Below are 12,709 nucleotides of genomic sequence, written 5' to 3' on the forward strand. Positions count from 1 at the left end.
AAAAATCTTCCAACAAAGAAAAGCCCAGGACCAGATGGCTTCCCAGGCGAACTCTATCAAACATTTAGAGAAGAGCTAACACCTATCCTTCTCAAACTCTTCCAAAGTATAGCAGAGGCAGGAACACTCCCAAACTCCTATAAGGCCACCATCACGCTGATACCAAAACCAGACAAAGATGTCACACAAAAAAAGAAAACTACAGGCCAATATCACTGATAAACATAGATGCAAAAATCCTCAACAAAATACTAGCAAACAGAATTCAACAGCACATGAAGAGGATCATACACCATGATCAAGTGGGGTTTATCCCAGGAATGCAAGGATTCTTCAGTATATGCAAATCAATCAATGTGATACTCCATATTAACAAACTGAAGGAGAAAAACCATATGATCATCTCAATAGATGCAGAAATAGCTTTCAACAAAATTCAACACCTATGATAAAAACCCTCCAGGAAGTAGGATTAGAGGGAACCCACTTCAACATAATAAAGGCCATATATGACAAACCCACAGCCAACATCATTCTCAATGGTGAAAAACTGAAACCATTTCCAGTAAGATCAGGAACAATACAAGGTTGCCCACCCTCACCACTATTATTCAACAGAGTTATGGAAGTTTTAGCCACAGCAATCAGAGAAGAAAAAGAAATAAAAGGAATCCAAATTGGAAAAGAAGAAGTAAAACTGTCACTGTTTGCAGATGATATGATACTATACATAGAGAATCCTAAAGATGTTAGCAGAAAACTACTAGAGCTAATCAATGAATTTGGTAAAGTAGCAGGATACAAAATTAATGCACAGAAATCTCTTGCATCCCTATACATGAATGATGAAAAATCTGAAAGACAAATTAAGGAAACACTCCCATGTACCACTTCAACAAAAAGAATAAAATACCGAGGAATAAACCTACCTAAGGAGACAAAAGACCTGTATGCGGAAAACTGTAAGACACTGATGAAAGAAATTAAAGATGACAGAAACAGATGGAGAGATATACCATGTTCTTGGATTGGAAGAATCAACATTGTGAAAATGACTATACTACCCATAGCAACCTACATATTCAGTGCAATCCCTATCAAACTACCACTGGCATTTTTCACAAAACTAGAACAAAAAACTTCACAATTTGTATGGAAATACAAAAGACCCCGAATAGCCAAAGCAATCTTGAGAAAGAAAAACAGGGCTGGAGGAATCAGGCTCCCTGACTTCAGACTATACTACAAAGGTACAGTAGTCAAGATAGTATGGTACTGGCTCAAAAACAGAAATACAGATCTATGGAACAGGATAGAAATCCCAGAGATAAACCCATGCACATATGGTCACCTTATCTTTGATAAAGGAGGCAAAAATATACAATGGAGGAAACACAACCTCTTCAATAAGTGGTGCTGGGAAAACGGGACAGCTACATGTAAAAGAATGAAATTTGAATACTTCCTTACACCATACACAAAAATAAACTCAAAATGGAGTAAAGACCTAAATGTAAGGCCAGACACTATAAAACTCTTAAAGGAAAACATAGGCCGAACTCTCCATGACATAAATCACAGCAAGATCCTTTTTGACCCACTTCCTAGAGAAATGGAAATAAGAACAAAAATAAACAAATGGGACCTAATGAAACTTAAAAGGTTTTGCACAGCAAAGGAAACCATAAACAAGATGAAAAGGCAACCCTCGGAATGGGAGAAAATATTTACAAACAAAGCAACTGACAAAGGAGTAATCTCCAAAATATACAAGCAGCTCATGAAGCTCAATATCAAAAAAACAAAAACCCAATCCAAAACTGGGCAGAAGACCTAAATAGACATTTCTCCAAAGAAGATATACAGATGGCCAACAAACACATGAAAAGATGCTCAACATCACTAATCATTAGGGAAATGCAAATCAAAACTACAGTGAGGTATCACCTCACCCCAGTCAGAATGGGCATCATCAAAAAATGTACAAACAATAAATGCTGGAGAGGGTGTGGAGAAAAGGGAACCCTCTTGCACTGTTGGTGGAAATGTAAATTGATACAGCCACTGTGGAGAACACTATGGAGGTTCCCTAAAAACTAAAAATAGAACTACCATACTATCCAGCAATCCCACTACTGGGCATATACCCTGAGAAAACCATAATTCAAAAAGAGTCATGTACCACAATGTTCATTGCAGCTCTATTTACAATAGCCAGGACATGGAAGCAACCTAAGTGTCCATGAACAGATTAATGGGTAAGGAAGATGTGGCACATATATACAATAGAATATTACTCAGCTAGAAAAAGAAATGAAATTGAGTTATTTGTAGTGAGGTGGATGGACATAGCAACTGTCACACAGAGGGAAGTAAGTCAGAAAGAGAAAAACAAATACCGTATGCTAACACATATATATGGAATCTAAAAAAAAAAAAAATGATTCTGAAGAACCTAGGGGCAGGGGAGGAATAATGATGCAGACATAGAGAATGGACTTGAGGACACGGGGACGGGGAAGGGTAAGTTGGGATGAAGTGAGAACGTGGCATGGACATATATACACTACCAAATGTAAAACAGATAGTTAGTGGGAAGCGGCTGCACAGCACAGGGAGATCAGCTCTGTGCTTTGTGACCACCTAGAGGGGTGGGATAGGGAGGGTGGGAGGGAGACGCAAGAGGGAGGGCATATGGGGATATATCTATACATATAGCTGAGTCACTTTGTTATACAACAGAAACTAACACAACACTGTAAAGAAATTATACTCCAATAAAGACGTTAAAAAAAAAGAGAGAGAATGAAATAGAACAGTGGACGTGAAAGGCCTGGGGAGAGGATGCTGGCCCACAGCAGATGCATTATATATATATGTCTGTCAAACTGAATTTAGAAGAACCAGCTTTGTGAGTGAAAATCATGTTAAATTGATCAAAAATAAGATGTAAACCCATAATTAATCAGTTATGCCATTGTTTTTTCCTTTCTGATAATTCTTCTCAAAGAGTTTTCACCTATAAAGTTGTGTTAGAAAGGGTTGCAGATTTGATAGCTATCTTTCCAGGGCCCTGACCCCATGCACAACACACACATTTGTTAAAGATTAACATTGTCCCTTTTGTGAAGTCTGTTATCAAGAAATCTCAAACATAGTGCTCAACGGACGTAGCAGTTTCTATTTCCTCCATTTCTCTGTACCTGTAACTGAGGCACGGAGCTAAGTCACAGGCGTGACCAGGTCCTTTTTGTCGTTCAGCTGACTGAAGAGCTTCCCGGCCTGAATCATCCACCTAGATGCCCTAAAAGGAGGCAAAGGAATGGGAATTAAGTGAAGTGGAAACGCACAGTTTTAAAATGCTACAGTTTCTAATGTCAATTGAGCAGAATTGAGGTTAAAGACATATTTTGTCACCATTTTCTCCATGGACCATTTCCTGTCCTCTCACTGTCAAGTTTAGAGCATAAAACAAACCACACAGATCCACCTCTGCTCCACGCTCTGCCAAAAAGCAGAGTTAGTGTTCACCAACAGCAAAGTATGCACACTACATCTACAAGTGTGTGACATAGCCTCACAGTTTGTGTGTGACCACAGCCTCAAAGAAACCAAAAAAACAAACAAAAAAAAAAGTAAGAGGTTTAATTTCACCAGAGTAAGAAAAAAAAATCCAAAAGCACAATCAAAGCAAAGAATGTTAGACTTGAGAAAAACCTTAGAGTCTGTTTTAGCCAAACTTATTCACTTTACAGAAAAAGAAACTGGACCTCAGAGAGATTTCCAGTTTAAATGCAGGTTATATCTGAGTCTGAATCTGAGACCTTTCACGATACCACCCAAAGACAGGGTTGGAATTAACCTTATACTTGCTGTATTCTAAGTTCCTCACTTTATTGACGTGGAAACTGAGTCCAAAAGAAATTAAATGACTGCTTTGAAGTCGTATACTTACTTAAGACTAAATCCCGTATGTTTATGCTTCTCAGAGAGAGCTTTGGTACCTTCCTCCTCTGCCTCAAACCCCATCCAGCAGGCTTCACCACTCCTTCATTCTATGAGATGGGCAACTGATCTTTTTCACGTGGTCTTATAACCACATCAATAAGGTTTGAAGACCCACATCTCCTTTCCAACCAGATTAGCACTCCTTTATAGAAATTCAGGAGCCACCAATTAAGCCCAGCCCAGTACAAACACAGCCAGGTAGCATCTGGGCAATTTTAAATATCTGTGTGTGTTTTATAACCACCCAAAGTTGGTAAGCTTCAAGAAGATCAACTAGAAATGTTCAGCATTTTTCCATGTTGTATTCTGTCTCTATTTACCAAAATAAATAAATCAGGATACTGAAAGACTACAGTAAACACAGATATTTTTACTCATGGTTACAGTAGCCGTACTGCTCTTCTGCTCTTAGTGGTAAATATACTGAGATAATAAGATCGCTAGAATTAATCAAATGTAGGAAGTTGTACAAATTCTATGTGATCCTGTAAAGAACTATTCCAATAATAATTCAGAAAAACTCAAGCTTTAGAGCCATTTGTTTCATTCGTTTAATAGTTTAGCAAAAATGGCTTACTATGTGCCCAGAACTTTCTAGGTGCTGGAGATACAGCAGGGAACAAAGGTCCTGCCCTCTTGGATGTTACATTCTAATAAAGAAACAAGCAAAGCCATAATATGTCAGAAGTTGATAAGTGCCATGGAGAAAAAGGAAGTAGAGGAGGTGGGACAGTAGGTGCCCGACTGAAGAGGTAGGGAGGGTAGTTGCTATGGTTTATATTTAAGATGGCCTTGCTGAATAACAGGGATGAAAGAAATGAGAACGCAAGCTCTGTGTGTATCTGAAGGAAGCGCTTTCAAAGCAGAGAGCCAACAAGTGCAAAGCCCTGAAGCAGGAGCGGCGTGTACTTGGAACAGCATGAAGGCCAGTGTGGCTAGCGTAAAATGAGTGAGGGGGCAGTGGAAGGAGACGGTGTCTGAAAGGTGGTTGAGGCCAACTGTGTGGGACCTTTTAGAGAAATGTAGGGGATTTGACTTGTACTCAAGGTGAGATGAAAAGGCAGTGGAAGACGTGGAACAGAGGAGTGACATGGTCTGATTTCCCTTTAAAAGAATCACATTACCTATGTGTTGAAAAGCAATTGTAGCCTATTATTGGCTCTGACAATAATCCAGGTGAGACATGATGGTGGCTTGGACCATGATGGTAGTGGTAGAGGCTGTGAGAAGGAGTAAGATTCTTGGAGGTACAACCATGGGACTTCTTGGTGAATTGGGCGTGGCTTGTGAGGAAAAGAGAAGAATCCATGACTTCAAGCTTTTCCTCTTGAGAAACTCTTGGGGGGAATTGCCATTTGCTACAATGAGAAAGCCTATGGGAGGAGTGATTTGCAGGGGAGGGGATCATGAATCAGTAGTTCAACACTAAACTTGTATGGCTGGAGATGCCTCTTAGATATCCAATTAATAGATACATCCTATTTCAGACACATCCTATTAGAAATGTGTCTTAAGAATGCAGTTGAATATACAGTAGAGTTCAGAGCTAAAATCTAGACCGGATATACAAATGTTGGTATTGTTAGCATCTGGATGATATTGAAAGCCATGAGATCAAATGAGATCATAGTGAAGGTGGATTAAAAAAGAAAAAAGGGGGCTTCCCTGGTGGCGCAGTGGTTGAGAGTCCACCTGCCGATGCAGGGGATGCGGGTTCGTGCCCCGGTCCGGGAGGATCCCACATGCCGCAGAGCGGCTGGGCCCGTGAGCCATGGCCTCTGGGCCTGCGCGTCCGGAGCCTGTGCTCTGCAACGGGAGAGGCCACGACAGTGAGAGGCCTGCGTACTGCAAAAAAAAAAAAAAAGAAAGAGAAAAGGGGCCTTGAGACACTCCAGTATTTGGAGGTCAGTGAGGTGAGGAGGAACCAGCAAAGAAGGTGGAGGAAGGGACCAAGAGAGAGATACAAAGATCAGAGACCAGTATTTTCTAGTTAGGTGAGTGATCAGCTGTATCCAAAGCTGCTGGTTCTGGATGCAAGCTCAGTTATAATGGGCAAAGTAAAAAGTAGCTGCCTGTGTCTCCTGCTGTCATATCCACAACCTACTGTGAATAGTAACAATAGAAGAATAGTAACAATTAAGAACTACCACCTACTGAGTGTCTATCAAGTACCAAGGATTGTGCTTTGTCAAATCTCCCATGCCAGCTCTGACGGATTGATAGTGCTTACCTGGAGCATTGTGTTGAGGAGTCTAAGGCTGCCTCTTAGCTTAAGGAAAAAGATTGAGTCGCAGTTTCTGCCATGGACACAGAATGAGAAGTTCTGGCTTCGTATCTGCTAGGTATTCATGATCCCTGTAATAGGACTCTATATACATTTTCAGTAGGGCTAACAACACTCCAGCGGTAGTATAATGAGCCCTATTTTACAAACGCAGAAACTTAGTTCAGGAACGTTTACTAATCGCCCTGAGGTGGCACAGCCAGATGTGGCAAAGGGGAAACTTGCCCCAGGTCAGCTGGCCTTTGTCCCATACTGCACAGTTTCCCTCTCCATCCCATCAGAAAAGTGCACAGAATTTCGGGTCCCCAGGGTACAGCTTTTCTAACTGAAACCTAGGACACAGAAAACATATAGTCAAAGGTATAAACTTCAAAAGTAATGGTTCCTTTATGCTCAAAGAAAATATGGTACGGCTGGATTGATGAACTGATTTAGAGAGATATGTTTGCAAACATAAGTACAGGAGAAAAAGAAGCAAAACAACACAAGAGTAGTCAAAGTGATTCAAGCAGAAGTTTTTTGTTGTTTTTTTAAAATTTTTTTTTGGCTGCGTCGGGTCTTTGTTGCTGCGCTGGGTCTTCGTTGCCGAGAGTGGCCTTTCTCTAGTTACGGTGAGAAGGGCTACTCTTTTTTTTTTTTTTTTTTTTGCAGTACACGGGCCTCTCACTGTTGTGGCCTCTCCCATTGAGGAGCACAGGCTCTGGACGCGCAGGCTCAGCGGCCATGGCTCACGGGCCCAGCCACTCCGCGGCATGTGGGATCTTCCCGGACCGGGGTACGAACCCGTGTCCCCTGCATCGGCAGGCGGACTCTCAACCACTGCGCCACCAGGGAAGCCCAGGGATACTCTTTGTTGCAGTGCGTGGGCTTCTCATTGCGTTGGCTCCTTGTTGCAGAGCACTGGCTCTAGGCGCACAGGCTTCAGTAGTTGTGGCGCATGGGCTCAGTAGTTGTGGCGCACAGGTTTAGTTGCTCTGTGGCACGTGGGATCTTCCCAGACCAGGGATCTAACCCGTGTCCCCTGCATTGGCAGGTGGATTCTTAACCACTGCACCACCAGGGCAGCCCCAAGCAGAAATTTTTTCAACCTAGGGCAGTTGAAGATGACACAGTAAGAGCAATCATTAAAAATATGACTATTATTTTGTCTTCGTCATTCCCATAGCAACCTAGTAGTATTGCCTGCCAAAAAATAACTCAGTAGGCACCAAGAATTCTCAGCTTCTCTTTTAGCAGCAAGCCCTTCCCACAGTCATTTGTATTAACATTTGCAAAAGATTTATTTCCCTTTGATTCAAATAATTCCACATTTCCCAAGAATATCTGGACTGGAACATGGCCAGCTGCCTGCAGGGGCCTGCAGCCATCTCCCTGGTCCTGGGTAGCTCCCTGGGTGCCCATGAATGGCTCATTGTTAAAGACAAACCCGCTGCAGAAAACAGAGAAAACACAGAAGAGGAATCAGTGTCCTGTTCGGAGGACTGGTCTGGATTTTGAGCAATGAGACTGCGTGGGAGTAGCAAGCACCTAAGGCTGTTGTGAGTCAGTGATTGATGACTGCCGGCAGGCCTATGGCTCCTCTGAGATGCTGCCCCAGGTCACCATCAACAGTCAACTCACTCCAGGAGATTCTGAACCCAGATCCTTCCATGTGGCCAAGCAGAAGTCTAGAGCAGGCACCAAATGAAAATCATCTTCATCAGCCCCTTGAATCTGTTAAGCACCAACTGTATGCAGGAATAAACACTAATGGAGAAAAGTGGAGGTCACCTTCCAACAGTGTGTAAAAATCCAAGAAAAGTATGACCTTTAGACTCTTACATAATGGAGGCTGGGAGCCCATATTTTGCTCTGAGTTTTGCTACTGGTTTTCTGCATATATTCTTTCTCTATGCCAGCTAATAGGGCACTTTGGAGAAAAGTCCAGCTGCCCACTTCAAAGTCCCTTGAAATCAAAGATAAGAAGTACTATAATTTTAGTATTTCTTGGAATTAATCAACCTTTCACTAAATTTAATTGCGAAGTGGATTAAATGTTTTCCTGATGTATACTTTCCACATTTAGACCATGTTTATTATTTCAGAGATGTACTGATAAACCCCACACTTAATGCTAGATGAGTATAATTTAGCAGCCACAAGCCTATAATTTAGATATGGCTATTTTCAAAAAGTTACACCTTCTGATACTTATTCAGATCTTTCATTGTCCTTATTTGAGCTTTTTCTTTTTAATATTCAGAAAACTACCATATTTCAAGATAAAATTCTCATGCTGCATTACTTCTCCCAGTTCTCAAAAACCCACCAAAACAGGGAAAATCAATGAAGTGATCTAGAAACAATAGACTAATTCAGTTACGGCCATAATTAATCAATCTGCCAAAACAATAGCTATATCTGCTCAAGTGAAAATATATGACTTTATGCCATGGAGAAAAATAAACCTAACTTGCTAAAACATGCCTCTATCTTTCAACTGCCCTACTTAACATTCTGCAAATAAGGCAAAAAAGCTATATGGACTCTGAACTTCTATCCCTGTGGACACGTCTCCATCTTCACTGAGGCCATTAATACATTAAAAACACTGATGAAGGGCTAGTTGTTGGGTAAAGTCATTTTTCCCTTGACATTTATTATCAGTAGAAAAGTTTTTCTGTTTTAATACCCACATTCTGGCATATAATTACTGTAATAAAGTCTATTTCACTCTGGGTGACTGCTGCCAGTATTATGAAATCATGGCAATGGTTGTAAAAATAAGGGAGGTCACAACCTTTCCACACACACACACACCCACTCTGCAGCTGATATTAAATAGCTTTGGTGGGAAAACGCAGACCTTTAAACTTTCTCTACCAAACTCAATGCATTCTGTATTTAACTTCTTCTTCTAAAAAGTTTGTGTTTTAAGAATTCAAAAACTGCATATGGCCATGGGGAAAAAAAAGAAGAAGAAGAAGGAGCTTATACTTAATTAGTTACTAAGTCCAACTTGGACAAAGCACAATAACAACCATTTCTTTGTGCTAACTATTTTTAATCATATGCATTACATGCATTGGCCTGTCTACTGCCCAGACTGTTCCAGCCTCAATCCTGCTTTACTATTACGGTTTTGGCAAAAGACAGCATCGAGAAAAGTCTCCATTTCGATGTTTTGCCATTTTGATGGGGATAATAACTCCTAACAACGTGAATTCCCTCTAAACCTTAAACCACCACCATGGCTTCCTGACCATGAGAGAGTCAACATCCAAGTACATCAGATGCTGTACAGATATCCTCCTTACACCCCCAGCGGTACTCAACATTTTGATATATCCTCTCTGGGCTTAACCTGCTCAAATATTTTAATCCAATTGCTTTCAGCTATTCTCTTACATAACTGTTGGATATAATTTTTCTACTTCCAGCCAAGACCCAAGTCAAGCTAATTCAGGAACATAATAAAGACAGATAGGCCCAGGAGGAGTATCTTATGCATTTTTAAAAATTTTCTTTATTCAATAGGAATTTCTTTAGGGAGGGTCTAAGGAAATACCTATTTTAAAAGTAGAATCTTGGGATTCCAAATTAAAATAATCCTTAGTAGAAATGCTATTTGTGGGTTCAGAAGGTCAGAATCTCTCCTTGCCCTTGGAGTGGGAAATCACTGGAATCCCTTGTCTTTTAAAGCAACAGAGGGAATATAGAAGCAAATAGAATGTTGGAGAACAGGGTGTGTTAGACCCACAAGAAAGCACCAACAAGAGCACCATACAGAGGAAGCTAGCCCTGGGACTGCTCCCTGCTTCGATCAGAGCTGTGCTGTCATCTACTTTATTTCCTGACCTTATGCATCAGGTTTGGTTTAGGGAGGAAAAGAGCTACTATAAGCACATTGAAAAACAATTTGAGGCATGCATACCCTATGACCAGCAATTCTGCTCCTTAGATATATATCCTGGAGAAATGTGTACCTGTGTGCCCCAGACTGCATGTATATGAATGTTCACAGCACTGTTGTCCATAATGGCTCCAAATCAGAAGCAATTCAAATGTCCATCCTTAGTACAATGGATTGATACATTGTGGTGAATTCATACAATGGGAGACTATACAGCAGTAGAAATTAATAAGCCAGAGATTTGTGCCACAACATGGATGAACTTGCAAACACAATGCTGGATGAAAAAGGTAAGACAAAAAAGAAAACAGAATTATTGCATTTATATAAAATTTTTAAACCAGCAAAATGAATCTATATTTTTTAGAGGTATACATACAGGCAATAAAACTTAGGAAGAAGCAAATGAATGATTATCACAAAAGTCTCAAGAATATTTCCTTTGTGGGGTGAGAGAAGGTTGTAATCAGGACTCAGGGTGGGTGGCAACTATGGGAAATTTTCGGATGCTAGTAATGTTTTGTTTCTCATCCTTCAAAATTTTTCTGTATGGATATTTTATCTTTTACTTCAAAATTGCAAAAAACAAAAAGCATCACTCTTAAAAAAGAAAAGTTTGAAAATTCACAGCTTCAATCCAACTTCTTCATGGGAAAGATAAGGAACTGGAGGTCAGGGAGATTAAGTCAATTGCCCATTTGTCCTGTCACCTAATATGCAGCTCACTCACGGAGCCTCTTCTCCAGTGCTTTGGAGGTGGGGGGGGTGGGGGGGAGTGGGGGGTGGGGGGGTGGGGGGATGTGGAAGGGAGGGAGGGGGATCTATATTCTGGAGGCTCAGAGGGCCTGTCATTGTCCCATTCGGCTCTGCAGTCCAGCTTGAAAGCTGTCCCACTCCTTTCCCTCCCTCATCTCAACGCCCCTCCCCTTCATGGCCAGCCCCCAGCATCTCTCCTTGTGGGTCCACAGCCAAGGTCCACCTCTGAGTCCATTGGAAAGATGTCCATACTATATATGCGTTCGCAGATAGATATATATGCCCACTTGTACCTTGTACCCTCTTTTGGGTCTACTAGACTTGCCAGCCCTATATAGAAAATATGTCATATTTAATCTACACCTAAAACCTACCATATTTTGCATGTTACAGATATCTAAAACCAAAATAAAGTTTGTTAACTACAAATATTAAATCCAATGCTTCTATAGATACTTTTCAAGCGTCCCTCCAATAACCAGTGGAAGGGACCGTGCGAGTTGTAGACTTGCCACTGGAGGGGTCCCTTCCTGAACTATTACTCCTGAGCTGCACAGGATATGTTGCTTTTATAATGGAGTTTTAAAAGCCTTTATTATCCTCTTTGTTTTTTTTAAAAAAATCAGTTGCTGAGAAAACATTTAGCCAGAACCTTTTTTAGAAAGTAAAATTGTGAGTTAAGAAATTCTAGGGAAGGCATTGCATACAGATATGAATAACATGATTTTCAAAGCTTATACGGGAGTCTCTTTACTAAATTTCTCCAAATCAGTGGTATTCTTGGATGTTCCTTCATATTTAAAGACTTATTTTCTTGCAGCAGCAGGAGCAGTTTTAGACTCACAGCAAAACAGAGAGAAAGATGCAGAGATTTCCCCATATACTTCCTGTCCCTACAGATGCATATCTTCCCCCATTATCTACCTCCCCCATCAGAGTGGTACATTTGTTACAATTGATAAACCTCCACGGACACATCATTATCACCCAAAGCCCATAGTTTACATCAGGGTTCACTCTTGGTGTTGTACAGTCTATGGGTTTGGACAAATGTGTAAGGACATGGATCCATCATTATAGGATCATACAGCATCTTTTTAGTGCCCTAATAATCCTTTGTGCACCACCCATTTATCGTTCCCCTTTCCTTTATCCCCTAGCAAACACTGATCTTTTTACTGTCTCCATATTTTTGCCTTTTCTGGAACGGTATATAGTTGGAATCATAGAGTATGTAACCTCTTTCAGATTGGCTTCTTTCACTTAAGTTATATGCATTTCAATTTCTTCCATGTTTTTTCATGGCTTGATAACTCATTTCTTTTCAGCACTGAATAATATTCTATTGTCTGGATGTACTTCAGTTTACTTATTCATTCACTTACTGAAGGACATCTTGGTTGCCTTTAAGTTTTGGCAGTTATGAATAAAGCTGCTATAAACACCCATATGCAGAGTCTTGTGTGGATATATGTTTTCAAATTATGGAGTAAATGCCAAAGAGCACAACTGCTGAATTGTATGGGAAGAGTATGCTTAGTTTTGAAAGAAACCACCAAACTGCCTTCCAAAGTGACAGTACCATTTTGCATTGGACCAGAAACTTCAGATTTGACAAGGTAAAGGTAGAAAAGTGAAGCTATATCTCATACATGAGGAATTCTAAGATAATTCTCCTAAAAATGGAACTACAGAAGAAGCCAAAAATCCAAGACAGACAATCCCACCAAGCAGAGCAAAAGTACAGAAGGGAAGAACAAGTACAAACA

Source organism: Pseudorca crassidens, chromosome 3, assembly GCF_039906515.1.
Source record: "Pseudorca crassidens isolate mPseCra1 chromosome 3, mPseCra1.hap1, whole genome shotgun sequence".
NCBI lineage: Eukaryota > Metazoa > Chordata > Mammalia > Artiodactyla > Delphinidae > Pseudorca > Pseudorca crassidens.